General features: G+C 41.5%; 1 protein-coding gene across 3 annotated transcripts in view; it reads left to right on the plus strand.

The window, feature by feature from the left end:
* The first annotated feature begins 376 nt into the window (after positions 1-376).
* The window catches only part of ZNF462 (zinc finger protein 462), a 93,677-nt gene continuing 80,311 nt past the window's right edge, over positions 377-13,742 (plus strand). For 2 of the 3 annotated variants that reach the window (XM_040579356.1, XM_040579358.1), the window contains exon 1: positions 377-599. The gene's annotated coding sequence lies outside the window, so the exon portion shown is untranslated. The remainder of the gene's footprint in view (positions 600-13,742) is intronic. The other variant, XM_040579357.1, reaches the window with a different exon arrangement.

A 13,742-nucleotide genomic window follows, 5' to 3' on the forward strand; every position in this document is an offset into this window, starting at 1 on the left:
TCCTCCTCTTAATCTCCTTAATCTTCAACACCTCCTCCTCTATCACTACCATCTTCTCCTCCATCTGTCTGCCTCCTAGATCTCTCTTGTTTGCTTGCGTTCCCCCTCCCTCTTCCACCTCCCTCCCTCTCTTTCTTCTTGCCTTTTCTCTTCTTTTCTTTTTTTCTTTTCTTTTCCTTTCTTTTCCTTTTTTTCCTCCTCTTCCCCTACACGTTGTTGTTGTTGTTAGAAAGGATTCTTGCACCCCCTGGTGCTCTTGCGTTTTGTGTGGTAGGAGAGGAGATTGTCTTCTTTCTCTCTCTCCCTCTGGTTGCTCATTATTCAGAGAGAGACACAGAGGGTGAGTGAGAGAGAGAGAGAGAGACGGATATCTCAGGTCATCTGCAGCTGCAGCAAACCAGTGAAGGAGAGAGAGAGAGGGAGAGGGAGAGAGAGAGAGGGGGGGGAAAGCAGGGAAAGATGGCGATCCTCCATTGCTGAGACCTGGCAAAGAGCACATGAGACTCACAAAACAACTTCCACAACAATAACAAGAAGAGCTAGGCAGAGAGGAAGAGGAGAGGAGGCAGCAGCAAGAGCAGCAGTGCCGGGACGCTCCTGTAAGTTCTTGCAATTAAAACCCATCTCCGGTTTGGCATTGGAGGGATCATCTCTCGTGTGTGTATGTATATATTGTTTGGTCTTTTCTGTCTCTCTTTTCTTTCCACCGCCTTCCTCTGAAATCCATTCATTCGGTCAACGGAGGAAGGAGGAAGAAAGAAAGGAAGAAAAAAAAAGAGAGGGGAGCGAGAGCGGGGTGTTTTGTTTGAGGGAGAAGTCTCTTGCATGGAGGAGGAGAAGAGGAGGAGGTGCTGGTGGTGGTGGTGGTGGTGGTGGGAGGAGGAGGAAGGCGGTTAATTAATTTTTTGTTGTTGCATTGGGGGGGGGGGGGGGGGGGGGGGGGGGGGATATGGGGAGATAAGTGAGATATCAGCCGAGCTTTCGGGGTGGGGGGTGCCCGAGAGGGTATGTGTGTGTGTGCGAGGTCTGGATGGTGCTGTGCGTGTGGACTTGGATCAGAGACGGGAGAGACACGGAGGAGAGAAAAGCTCCGTGCTGGCACGACCCAGGCAATCGGGTGACCTCTTTCTTCCCTTCTTTCTGTCTTCCTGTCTGTCTTTCTCTCTTTCTTTCTTTCTTTCTCTCTTTCTTTCTTTTTCTTTCGTTCTTTCTTTCGTTCTTTCTTTCTCTTTCTTTCTTTCCTTCTTTCTTTCTCTCTTTCTTTCTTCTCTTTCTTCTCTTTCTTTCTCCTGCCCCTCTTCCTCTCCTTCTCTTTCTCCTCGTCCCCTCTCGCTGCCCTCCTCCTCGCCGCTGGCGAGGCTGGTCCCTCACCCCGGTGGTGGTGCCCCCACCGCGGCTCTCCAGGAGTTGGGATGTGGGGGTCCCCGGCGGCGTCGGGGCTGGGGGGCTGGTGGTGCCCACAGGAGGTTGCTTGGAGAAGGACAGCGTTCAGCTGGAGAGCAGGAGCCATTACACACGCTTGTGCTCTCCTTTGAGAGAAAGCGAGAAGGGAAGAAAGGAAGGGGAAGGAGCCCACTTCTTGCTCAGTTCCCCGATGTCCCTACCTTTAAACTAGGTGAGGGAGAAGGCGCTTTCTCCCTGCCCCTTTCTCAACCACCCGGACCAGCTTTCTCCCTATCTCTCCCCCTCTTTCCCTTTCTTTATCTCCCTGTCCTCCATTTGCAAGCTGTCTGCTTTGGTTCCAGTCCAGGCTCCACAACACAAAGCTTCTCCTCGCTCTCACATGCACACACACAGTCCACAGGCTCTTTATGTCTTCTGGAGTAACCTTCTTCTCCCCCCCGCCCCCGCTCCTCCTAGCATTGTGGTTTCTATTCTCCACACAGAGAGATCCTCCTGGAGCTTCATGTAGTTGTGATCTGATAGGATTTATCCCCCCTTACCTCCCCCATTTGGGGGAGAAAAAGGAAAAGTTTCCTTCGTTTTTCTGGTGTTTGGAAGGAGAAAGACCTTAAAGTTTGAGTGCTTTCTGCTGCTGCTTTTGTGTGTGTGCCTGTGGGGGTCTGTTTGTCTCATGAAGCTGCTTGCATGTCTAAGAGGAAGTGACTAGTTTGGCAGAGAGCTGTGATCTGAGTCAGGTAAGCCATGTCATGTTCTCTAGCTCCACCAGAAAATGGAGGAGAGAGAGAGTAGACAAAGCTGAGATGGGAAGTGCTTCTAACATCGTGGATGTCTCTCCATGTTTTGAAGCTTTGCTGGCAGTAGCTGGCTTAATCATGATTTTTCCCCCTAAGGTTTCCTTCAGTTTTTTGAATGTACAACATTGTGATGGGTCTTCTCTCTGGCTTCATGCTATCAGGAAATGAGGATTGGAGGAAATTGCTCAGATTCTCCTTCACACAGAGAAACACATCCTCAGGCTTTTTTGCTCTTATGCTTTCATGTGGAGGTCACCTTTCTAGATATTTTTCTTTGATTAAAGACCACAGAATTTAGGAGGTTGATCAGTTGGCCAAGGAAATAGTGTATATATGCATATATTTATAGATTTTTAAAAGTATTTGGAACTAAGTGCATGCAGCTTGATGCTGCTGAGGTTCTTCCAGAGAACATCATGAAATGTCATTTTTTTTCTAGGTGATGATGGTGATGCCTGATTTTGGGGATTTTTAACATCTGATTTTCAAGAGCATTCCTTCTTTTGGATGTATTTTAAGTTAAGATGGAATATTTCTCCCCACTCACTAGGTTGCATTAAAGTGATACTGGCAAGCTTTTAGTAGGTTCCTCAGAGCATCATAACTATTATATAATTCATCTTGGAAAAAACAAAACTGTTTTCACAGCTGTCTTTTTGGTGTCATAAAATATTTTTTTTCTGAAAACCTATGGCAACATTAGTGTTGTCATTTTAATGTAATTATGGAACCCTAAGATCTTTAAAGTGAGATAGCAGTTGAACAGGAATTAGTGTGCTGGTTTTTAACCTGCCTTTTAATGGGAAATAATTTGAGTAGACTCAAAATGCACCTCACTCTTTTTCCCACCATCCTGAATTTGCACATCAGTTGCAGAGTAGATGCAGTTCCTCAAAAAATTCAAACTGCATGCTGAAATGCATGAGGAGGATACCAGAGTGCAGTGCTGCTGAGCTTGAAGGCACAGCTCCATAGAAGTGTATCAGTAATGTTCATGCATAGGTTATTCTGAAGAGTGTAAGAAGTAATGTGTTACATATGGGAGGTGTCAGTGGCAGATAGGGGGCTAGTGAATCTGAATTGGAACACACGCCCAGAATGTGCAAAAAGAATAGAAGGATTTGTGAATTGCAATGAGTAGCGATGAACTTGAATTCCAGCTGCTACAAGGTTAAAATCCATGCCCTTGTTTTATTTTTGCTGTGGAAGAAATGATTTAGTATGTAATCTAATATACTTGGGAAGGATATTGCATTATCAACTGCGCATTTCTTAAGTTCTGGTTACTGATATGTCACCCAAATTGCTGAGATACTGTGGTTGTCTCCATCTTTCAGAAGTGGGCCATGGAACACACCATTTCAGGTATGTTTAGTCTTATGTCTTTACAAAGTAAAGAGGGAGGTTAACTGTTTTTTTTTCCCCTGAGGTGATGTTCTTTCATGCACTTTGCAGTCGCTGTATAGGTCTAAATCAGCAGCCACCAAAGAATCTGACAAAGCCCCCCACTGGCCTTTGCTTGTTTTAGTCAGATCCTAAATATCCATTCCCTGTATAAGACAACTGTACGCAGTCTTCTGAAGTTTCTGCTTGTATTTCGTAGTTCAGAACTTTGAATCTACTTCTTAAGAGGTCAACTCAGTGCTTGCCCTGTAGTGTGCCGTACAGGTACATTGCTCTTGAATGTGGCATATGCAATCCAAGAATGAGTTTGAGATTTAAGCTGAGGATCTTTATGGGAAGGCCTTCTACCGCTCTCCTGTTGTGACAGACACCCTAGAAGACCAAATATTGCAATAGTTTGAGCTGGCCTGAGAGCAGTGTTATGTCTATGGAGGGTGTCTTCCCTATGAGATCTGTTTTATGAGACTAAAATCCCTTTAGAGATAATACTCTTGTTATTAATATTTCTTGCTGTAGTTCTGCCCAGACAGACTGAAGTTCACCTTGCTGATAAAATACTACCTGAGGGACTTCTTCTATTTTTAACAACAAAACAAATTAAAAAAAAAACCCAAACAAAAATCCCAAAACAAACCCACAACAGCCGTTTTAAAGGACCTCTAGGAAGACAATCTTAATTCATGAGATGGTGGTGACTTGAATATTTCTTGTAATCAAGAACAAATTTCTTCATTTGGACAATGGCTTTCATTCGATTCTGGTTTGTGGGCACCCAGATCTTTCTCATGGTGCAAGCTCTAACAGAAACTGCATTCACAGCTTATTCTTCAGTATAGAAATTTGTTTTTTTTACTTGCTTTCTCAACCCCGTTAGACATAGGCTATGAAACACTGCTTTTAAAATGTTTAAACAATTATTTGATTTCCTTACATGTTTTTACTAGATTCATAATGGATTACATTTTTGAGAAATTTTAAATGTCATGTTTAGAATTTCCTTCCATAATCTTTAAAAATTATTTTGATACAAGAGAAAACTAAAAATATGTTGTGTATGCATAGACTGTGAAGTGTATGAGTATATAGTTGGATGCTGGAAATGTAGAAGAACTGCAGGTAGAAGTGGAAAAAAAAGATTATAATTTCAATTTAGTAAGTTTATAACAAATTCTTCAGTACTGTGAACTTTGACTTAAAGGAGAATTGATTTTTATGAAGACATGAATGATTGGAAAGAGAGTTGGTATGTAGATAAGTGTTGGAGAACTGTGTTCAACAGAGATGCCTGGACATCTAGCAGATGTTGCTGTCGGCCCCAAGGAATGGACAAGTTTAATTTTAGCCTTAAAAAGGAAATGGGAAGAACTGAAGTCTTATAATAGTACAACTTACAGTTTGATGAAGGTTGCTTCAGAAAAGCCCCAAGATCTCTTGAAATTTGGAACTCACAGAAACAAGTGTAAATGAGTTTGTCCTATTGAGTTTCCCTGTTATGCCAAACAACATGGGTACAGTTACAATATACATTGAGATTGCACCAGTTTGCTGTAGCACTTTCTCTGCATGGTGTTGTGGATAATTTCTTAAATTGAGCAGAAGAATACTGCTTTGTAGTAAGAAACTGCAGAAAAAAGGACTTGAAAGTGTGAAACTGGTGAAAAGCAGTGTAGTATTAACTAACATTGCCTTGTTATGAAGCTATCACTAACCAGACGTAGGGACAAAACCTGTAGTATCCAAGAACCCATAGTGAAATACTGAGAAGAATGATTTGAAGAAGCATACTGAGAGAGGAAGGAGATCCTGTTTTGACAGATCAGGAAAGGTCTATGAAGGCAAATACGTCTTTGTGCCTTTTCACATACTTTACTTCCTTATCCTTTGTTATACTTCCAGTCCACTGTAGTAGAAAAATAATGTAAATGCTCTCTTCACAGGTATATCTCTATTTTGAAATGAAATAATGTGTTTTGTGAACTTGTTCTGGATGAGAATGGTCTGCTAGTGCCGTAACTGTATGATTTGCTTAACTTGCATACTTGATCGAGATGTGATCAAGTATAAACTTCTGATTGCTGGTTTCAGTAAAAATGTTGAACTTCGTCAGTCTAAATGCTTGCTTGCTTTTCAAACAGTAGCTTCATTCTAGAGTAATCAAGCAATCTGTCCAAAAGGGTTTGTTTAATGGAAAACTTTCAGGTAGTGTTATGAATGTGATAGGGGCCCATAGGAGGTGAGCAGGACATCTGTGAAGTGTTAATTGTGGAGGGGATGAGAAATGCCACCTTGCTCTTCAGAGACTGAGAATAATTTTGAAGGGAAGAAAAGGAGTATGAGGAAAGTGAAGGCTGCTTAGACATCTGCTAACCTCTCAGAGAGAGGAACTCAAATTGTTTAATCAAGAGGTGCTGGAGAAGGTGGTGTGATGCAAGTCTTCAGCTGCTGGCAGAGACACAGTTAACATTGTAAACGGTTGAACTTCAGCATGGCACTTCTCCAAATGAGTTGACTGTTGAAAATAAAATGTTCCAGAAGAACTGGGAGAACAGGAAAGAAGTTAAAATAGCATGGTTTGTATGCCAGTGCTGAAAGAAGAAAAGGGGGGAGGAAGGGAGATAGCTCAACTTATGATAATTATCTTGTTGGTTGTAGTGAAAAGGCTTTAGTAGAAGTTTCCAAATGGGGGGACTAGATTTAACAGAATGCAGTCTTCATTTGTGTCCTGAGTTTTGGAAGTATTCTGCTTTCAGCTTGTGTTTGGGAAGTTGAACACATGGGTAAATAAAAAGTCATATGAGATTGTTTTGGGGTTTGTTCCGTTTTGTTCTTCTAACTTTAAGAACAACACCAAAGATCTAAAGTCTGCCCCTCTTCTCTCAAGTTTTATGAAGCTGTGCCAGATGTTGCAGTACAAACAGAACTCTGAAGGGGTTTGAGATGGGAAAGGGGTCTTTGTGTCTGATGTCTTATGTACAATTTTAATTTTTCCTGTGTTCCCTTCAGGAGTTTCAGATCGTGGTGCAGTTGCTTTGTTCAGCTTGAGGCAATACATGTTGCTGCAGTAACTCAAAATATCCTTGCCTAATCACTACCTGAAGGAACTTTTCTTTAAGCAGTGTTTGGAAAACGGGTTGTGATTTCTCTGTAGTCATTTCTGAGACACATTGGTTATCAGAACATCAGCCCCAGACCTAGCAACAGTGCTATACCTTTTATTTTCCCCTGATCTAAAAGCCTTTTCGGTTTTGGCTAGTCTTTGCAATATAATTATGGACCTCCACAGCTGCTGTCAAGGGGGAATGCAATAGGTTTTTGGCTTGGGCAGCTTTTTGGGTAGAAGATGGTAAGGTCCCTCAAGAAAAACAAACAGTTTACATTTATTTGGTAATGTAGAGAAGATGGAAATGAGACATCTCAGGATGTGCAGTCACTATTCTTGAGTGGAGTCAATTCCAGTCTCTTTAAGAATAGATGTTTAATAATGTCAGCATAAAGAGCTGTAGGCACAGCATCAATGTCATGAGTGATTAGGAAGGACTTACTGAGAGCTTATCGGGGTAGCAATCATTGCAAGGCCAGTGTGTTGAGGACAAATAATTCTGAGAAAACACTTGATTCACTGGACTACCTCTGTTAGTTTTGAACTAGTAAAATTAAGAATTCAGTTGTTGAATTGTGTTGCTTGTTACTTCATGGTGGAAGATAAACCAGTCTAATTTGGATTATGCAGAAAATTGAAGAGTTATTTCATGCCTTTGGGAGAAGAAGTTGAGTGCTTGCATTGTGTGCCTGTGTTTTTTCTTCTCAATGCCAGGAATACGCAATTAGTAATTTGCTAGTCATTTAGATAATGGGTGGTCAGCAGCACTGGATGGTGTATTCACAGCACTTGTTACAGGTACATGCTGTATGCTGACCTGAAGATTAAGAAGTGAGATGTTCAGCGATGGCATTACTGTTGCTATTAAAAAGCTCTGGAAAGGGGCCTGAGAACCCCAGCTGTTATCATGGTGGAGGAAGTCAGGCCTTCAAAGGATACAAGGATTAGAGTGTCAGGAAAAGCAAATGGTAGCATCAGCACAAGTAGAAAATAGGCAGAGCTATTCAGCAAACAGAAAAGTAGGCTAAGGCATGCCATAATTATGTGTAGTGGAAACTTGCTGCTAATAGAGCAGTTGCGTGGGGTAGAGGCAGGAGAATGATTTTTCAAGGCAAAACAAAGCAGACATTGCAGAGAACTGTATAGGAAGACTGAGGATTCAGTGTACTCGTGATAATGTGAAAGAGAAGATTTTGTTTTGAAAGATGCTAAAAATGGAATCTTCTGATGTACATGTGGTCACTGTTTCCGTGGCCTTGTAGGACAATAGGGGCTTCTTTGCACTGCCCAAATGAGCAAACTCTTCCTTCCCGCTTGCAACTCTCAAGGTTCGAACAGTGCTGCTTCAGGGTAGTGTCAGTGGTTGTGGAAAGAAGGCATCACAGGATATTCCTTTTGGGAAGAAGATGGGTCATATTGGATTGGACTGTTGTCATGCAAATGTATTCGAAATACAACAGCTACTTATCACTGGAGCCAGGCAAACACATTCCTCCCACACATTGTCCCTAGACCTCTCATTGCTGACAAAGAAAAGAGCAGAACGGGTAAATGTGACACACAGAACCTGTGCTCCAGCAGCCCATATTTTGAGTTTTCTCCTTATCAAATAAACAGGGTAGCTAAGGGAAGACTACATGTGCTGGAAGATTTTGACCCAACATGAGCGTGACATGCAGGGTGGTGCATTACCTTATAATGACTTTGACTTCCTGAAGACTTTAATTTAGTGTCTAGCTGGGAAAGGGATCGTTGATAAAGGCTTTGCTGTGGTCTGAATGCCAGAATTCAACTGTCTGATGCTGAAAAGTGTGGTTTATTTCCTTTCTGCTGCCCTCTTAAATTGTCAGCTCAAATAGGTCCTAGGTCAGAAGTTCTAGAGGGATTGGTGAAGGTGTCTTATGTTGATTTTGGTTGTTTAACAACTTCTTCGTCCTTTCCTTTTTTAAAAAAAAGAAAAAAAAATTAAAACAACATGGACACTCCAGTCTGGGCTAAACCTGTGAGACAGCTTGGAGGAGTCCTGGTCTTGACATGGATGCAGTGAATCAGGCATGAGTGTTCACCTCTTAAGTTGAGCAAACTGCTTCTAGAGAGGATTTAGAGAGGCCCCTAAATATTTATTTATTTTAGCTCAGACTTGGATTCTTCAATTCCAGTCAGACTTGGCTAGATCTGTGGACATGTGGCTCTTTGTAATGGGGTTTTAAGCTTCTTTGACCAAACACTGAGGAGACCAAAGAATTAGTGTCCAGCCCTTGAAATCTTGCTCTTAATTTTTTTGATTCTTTCAAACCATCCTTCCCACTACCCAGTAAAATAGTCATAATTAGGGTTTAACAGGAATTAATTGTAAATTAAGACCTTGGTGCTGGATTCTATTGCTGTGTGTTGAAACAAACCAGTAAGTAGATAAGAAAAGCAAAATCTCCTTTTGGGAGTGGTTCTGGTGTGAAACTGGAGCAGACTTGCTCTGCTGTTGGCAAGATCTTGAAAGATGGGAACTAGAATTAACCTGCCACTTTATTTCTATGTCACTGCTGTCATTCTGACTGATCATGTGTTCTCAGGTGTTGCTGCCTGTGGTGAGTATGGAAGAAGAGACAAACTATATACGTGGTATCCAATTAGTTTAGTTGGTAATACAGCAAAATTTGGAAGTCAGTGGCCTTAAGGAGTCATATTGTTGTGTGTTTTGTGACAAGTGGTACTGACATAAAAATAAATAAATAAATACCAATATGAACAAATCTGGCATGATTTTTCTCTTTATTTGACTGGAAGCTCTTATCTTGCATTTCAGTTTTTCCCTTTCTTGTCTACATCTGGGTGGTTGCCTGCAGGATATAGGACCTCCATCACTGGTGGGCTCCGAAACTGTGCTTCTATCATGCTCAGCTAAATACCCTGACAAGTGTAAAAATGTTAACAAATGGCTGGTGGAAAATTCAGAGCAGCCAGACAGCCCTTGGCCTGGATAATTAGCTTCTTGACTGCTGAATTGTTCCTGCCCTCTATAGCTGTGGCTTGCAGCCCTGCAAGAAGGGGTTTGGGTTCCTCGCCGGGTTTGGGTTCCTCGCCAGATTTGCATCCCAGGAGTTGAATTCATGTAACGTGAAGTCAGTGTGGACCGATTCCTTTTGGTCTAAATGACCTTTTATCTTCATCAGGGGAGGGCAGTGGGGAGAAAGCATATCAGCTTTCAGCTATGTCAGGTTGTATAGAGGTCAAGTTCTCATGTCTGTGATCAAGCATATGGTGTGAAACAGCCCAGTGTGTGATAGCACCAGGACCTGGGGAGAGGAGGGCTTTGTCAGGCCTTCTGGAGGTAAATGTGACTGAAGGCCATGTTGTGAATCAGCATATATGATGGCTTTCAGCTTGGGGTTTGCAGAATTTGTGTATTTAACCCTCTGGTGGTGCTGGCTCCTGGTGTGTTTTCACCATGGTAGGTTCAGAAGAAGCTGTTGTTTCTCAAGAACATGCAGATTGCTCCTGTGCATGTGTGAGACCTTCTGAAATCCCTGGCTCCAAGGCCATAACTGCATTACTCACTGGAGCTGCTGAGTGAGTCAATATATATGGGTCTCTCAGCTGCATGAATAAATGAGTAAACCTGAATTATTTTTAAATGATCAGATTACAGAGGTGATAACATACTACAATGAGTTTTCCATTCCACACCCTCTAGAAATGTGTTGCTCTTTTTCCACTGTGTAGCAGAGGTGAGAGGGGAATACAAGATTTTCAGTATGTTGCTTTCCCAAGGAACCACATAAAAACTGCTGAAGTTGCACTCAGAAAACGTCTTTCAGACCAAAAACCTTGAGTTAGAAGTTGCTTGGCAAAATGACAGACAGGTTGACCAAAGGTTGCATGTGGTGTGCTCTAGCAAAACAAACATGAAATGCTTGTTGCCCTCTGTGGTTCTTCAGTGCTTCCACAGGTTCACCCATGCTACTTCAGTGGTGTAGAGGAATATAATTTGCTTGCTGGTATTCTGGTCTTATCTCTGAAGATATTTATTTTAAGAATTCATGTCTACATAGGTTTGTTAATACTGTACTGTAATATCAGATGGGCTGCTGAGACCTCAAGGGGGTGAGGTATCTATTTTTAGTGTGTTTGAAGGGTAGATGATGTTTCAGGTTGTGGAATGACTTTCTGGGGAGCCTGTCACCATATACTGAAGTTTTGTATGTCATGGCAGTGAAGGCCAGTCATATGATGATGAGTTAGTAACTTAAATGGGACATAAAAAAAATGCTGCTGTTTGGGGAAATTTTAAAGATAGATGGAGCTAAAATGCCACACAGTCTGTTCTCATGTGTGTTTCCTTGATGTGCTGAAGACATCTAATCCTCTTCACAGGTGAAATACAGTCTGCTTATGAGCTGAAGGCAATGCCTGCTGATCTGTTGACATCCAGATTGGAGGGTTAGTCATGTCTGAGTAAGAATTTTAGTAATGGGTGACCAAAAGATGTTTTAGTTGCCCACGTGGTGTGAAGAAGATGGTTTGTGATCTTCCACATCAGAAGTTTGTCACATGTGGAAGGTTGGATAATAGTAGTGCTGTTGTATTTAAACGTATTTGACACCCCAGCCTGCAGAGATTTGGAGCTTTAGGTTGAGAAGACTGCCTCAGACAAATGCGTGCATGCTCCAGTCTGAACAGTGAATCCAGCCTTGCTTTGGAAGCTCTGCACTGTAGTGGTAGCCACAAAGAACAGATTTTAATGATTTATTATGGTTAGATTTTATGTGAATTGGCTTCCTATTTTCTTTGGAAGGCAGTAAAACTGCAACTTTTACAGGATTCTTCATACATTCCTGGGATTTTGTTTTGTGTGCAGGCATGTATGCTTTATTTTTTTGTTTAATAAATCCTCACTGCCACTGTTAGGAAACTTAACGAAGGGTTTGTAATAGGTCAGACCTCAGATACCATTGCGTTTTCTTGTTACTGCAGTACATTTGGCAGATAATAGAAGATGGAGGCTGAAGCCCTTATACTGTGTGAAAGCTTATTCATGTGAATAGTGACTGTGATCTGATTTCGAATTTTACTGCAGCTACTAGCTGTATGTACTAATCATTGTGTTGTTTTCAAGGAGGTGTTTGGAAATTATATCTTGAATAGAAGATGCCCTTTGCTTTCAACAGCTACCACCTACGTACATGAGATGTTCATTTGTGGTTGCATGTGAGGGCATGGTTGTAGCTGATTTGCAAGAGCCTATGGGAGCTTACGCATTAGATAATTCTTTCACTTTCATTCATTTGCTTCTTTTTTTCATTCTCTTTGTCTTTTGGCAGGGGGATCATCTATGTTATAAATACTCAACTTTGACTTCAATTAATGCTGGCATGTCCCTGAAATATGCTTTCTTAGGGGTTTTGAGTGTTCCAGTGAGAGCATTCATGTTGCTATGCTGTTTGTAGATTTTGTTCATGCATTCTGGAGTCCCATTACTAACTGGTGTTTTCAGAAGCCATGGTTTTTCACACTTTTTTTTAAAAAAAAAATTAAGGGATTGGTTTGAATAGACGCTAATATGGTAATTGCCTGTTCAAGACAGGTCATCTGGATCAGGGAAATGGCAGCTTAGGCCCTTTTACAAAGACAGGAGCATGTACCTTTGCATATGTGTACATAATACTAGTTGCTATCCATGTGGTTTATACTGCTATGGTAGTTCATCTGGCAGATCATTTAAATATTTACTCCAAAAGATCTTGTTCTCTGTTGGTGTGAAGCAGCATTTCCAGTTATTTTTAGGTCATTTTCATCTTAGCAACCCTGTTGGAGATAAATCAGACACAAGTGCTGTAAACTGGCCCTGAATTTTGGTAGAAATTAATAAAATAAAGTTTAGTGATTTGATCCCAAGGGGAGAACAGACCATCTGGTTAACAGAAGGTTAGGCCAAGTAATACAGTGCTGAGAGTGCCACAACCAACCCAGAATATCTGGTAGCATGTCCAGTTGCTGAATGTATTAAGCATTGAAATGGTGCTTTCAGATCTGCAGAGCCAGCAGTTCTGTTACCACTGCTGTGACGCAGGAGATAATTCTGTTGGGCAAGCATCAGCATGGGGGTGGATCTACAGTACAGGATGTGTAATGTCAACATGAAGCATGGGAGCTGGCAGTAAGAAGGAAAGCAGCCATTTCATGCCAGTGCGGGAAGCCTAAATAGATTTTCCTTCTCTGCATCTTGCCCTTTTATTCTGCTTTCATACTTGGTATTAAATGATTACCTTCTGCTTTGTCATCTGAAAACTTCAGCCCAGCAGGGTTTAATTTCTTTCTGGTTTTGAACATGTTTGTTTTTTTTAAACAAGTGAAGTGCACTCCAAAAGCATGTCTGATGGATTATAAAAAGGGCTGGGGGGAGGCTGAAGGGCTAAGCAGATCTGGAGAAAGAGAAGAGTTCAGTCATGTGAAAGTCCTGAGCTTCAGATGAAGTTTCATTGTAGATCCTTTTGGCTTTAGTGCAGAGACAGTTTGTTCAAAAGCTGTAACCATTTGAGAACATCGTACTGCAGCTGCGAAATGCAGAAAGGTATGAAATACTGCAAGTGATACTGTGTAGACTTTGAAACTGTAATTACTAAGAAACTGTAGAAAGCTACTGTAATTGTTTCTGCTTTCTTTTTAGCAGGTATGTCCTATTAGAATTTCTTTTTTGTATTTGGTTAAAGCTAGTGGCAAATTACTGTGACATCACTTTTAAAGAGCCAAATACTGTTATATGATTGTCTAAATCTGCATAAAAATAATTTCTAAATAAGCTTGCTAAGCATTCTGTGTGGACTGCAAAATCTTGTAATAAGTCTTCTGTCAGCTCAGTCTCAGACTGGTCAACTGGTTTGGGGTTTTTTCTTCTTGTTTTTTTCCCCCCAAAACATTTGGAGATATCTTCCTGTAGCTGCAGCCTGAGCTCTAGAATACCAGTTCGCTTCCTGATGGGCAGGGGAGAGCTGAACTTCATAATCAGAGCTCTCATGGTTTCTATTGCCTGTTCAGTGGGATTT

This window comes from Falco naumanni, chromosome Z (genome assembly GCF_017639655.2).
Source record: "Falco naumanni isolate bFalNau1 chromosome Z, bFalNau1.pat, whole genome shotgun sequence".
In the NCBI taxonomy this organism is placed as follows: Eukaryota; Metazoa; Chordata; class Aves; order Falconiformes; family Falconidae; genus Falco; species Falco naumanni.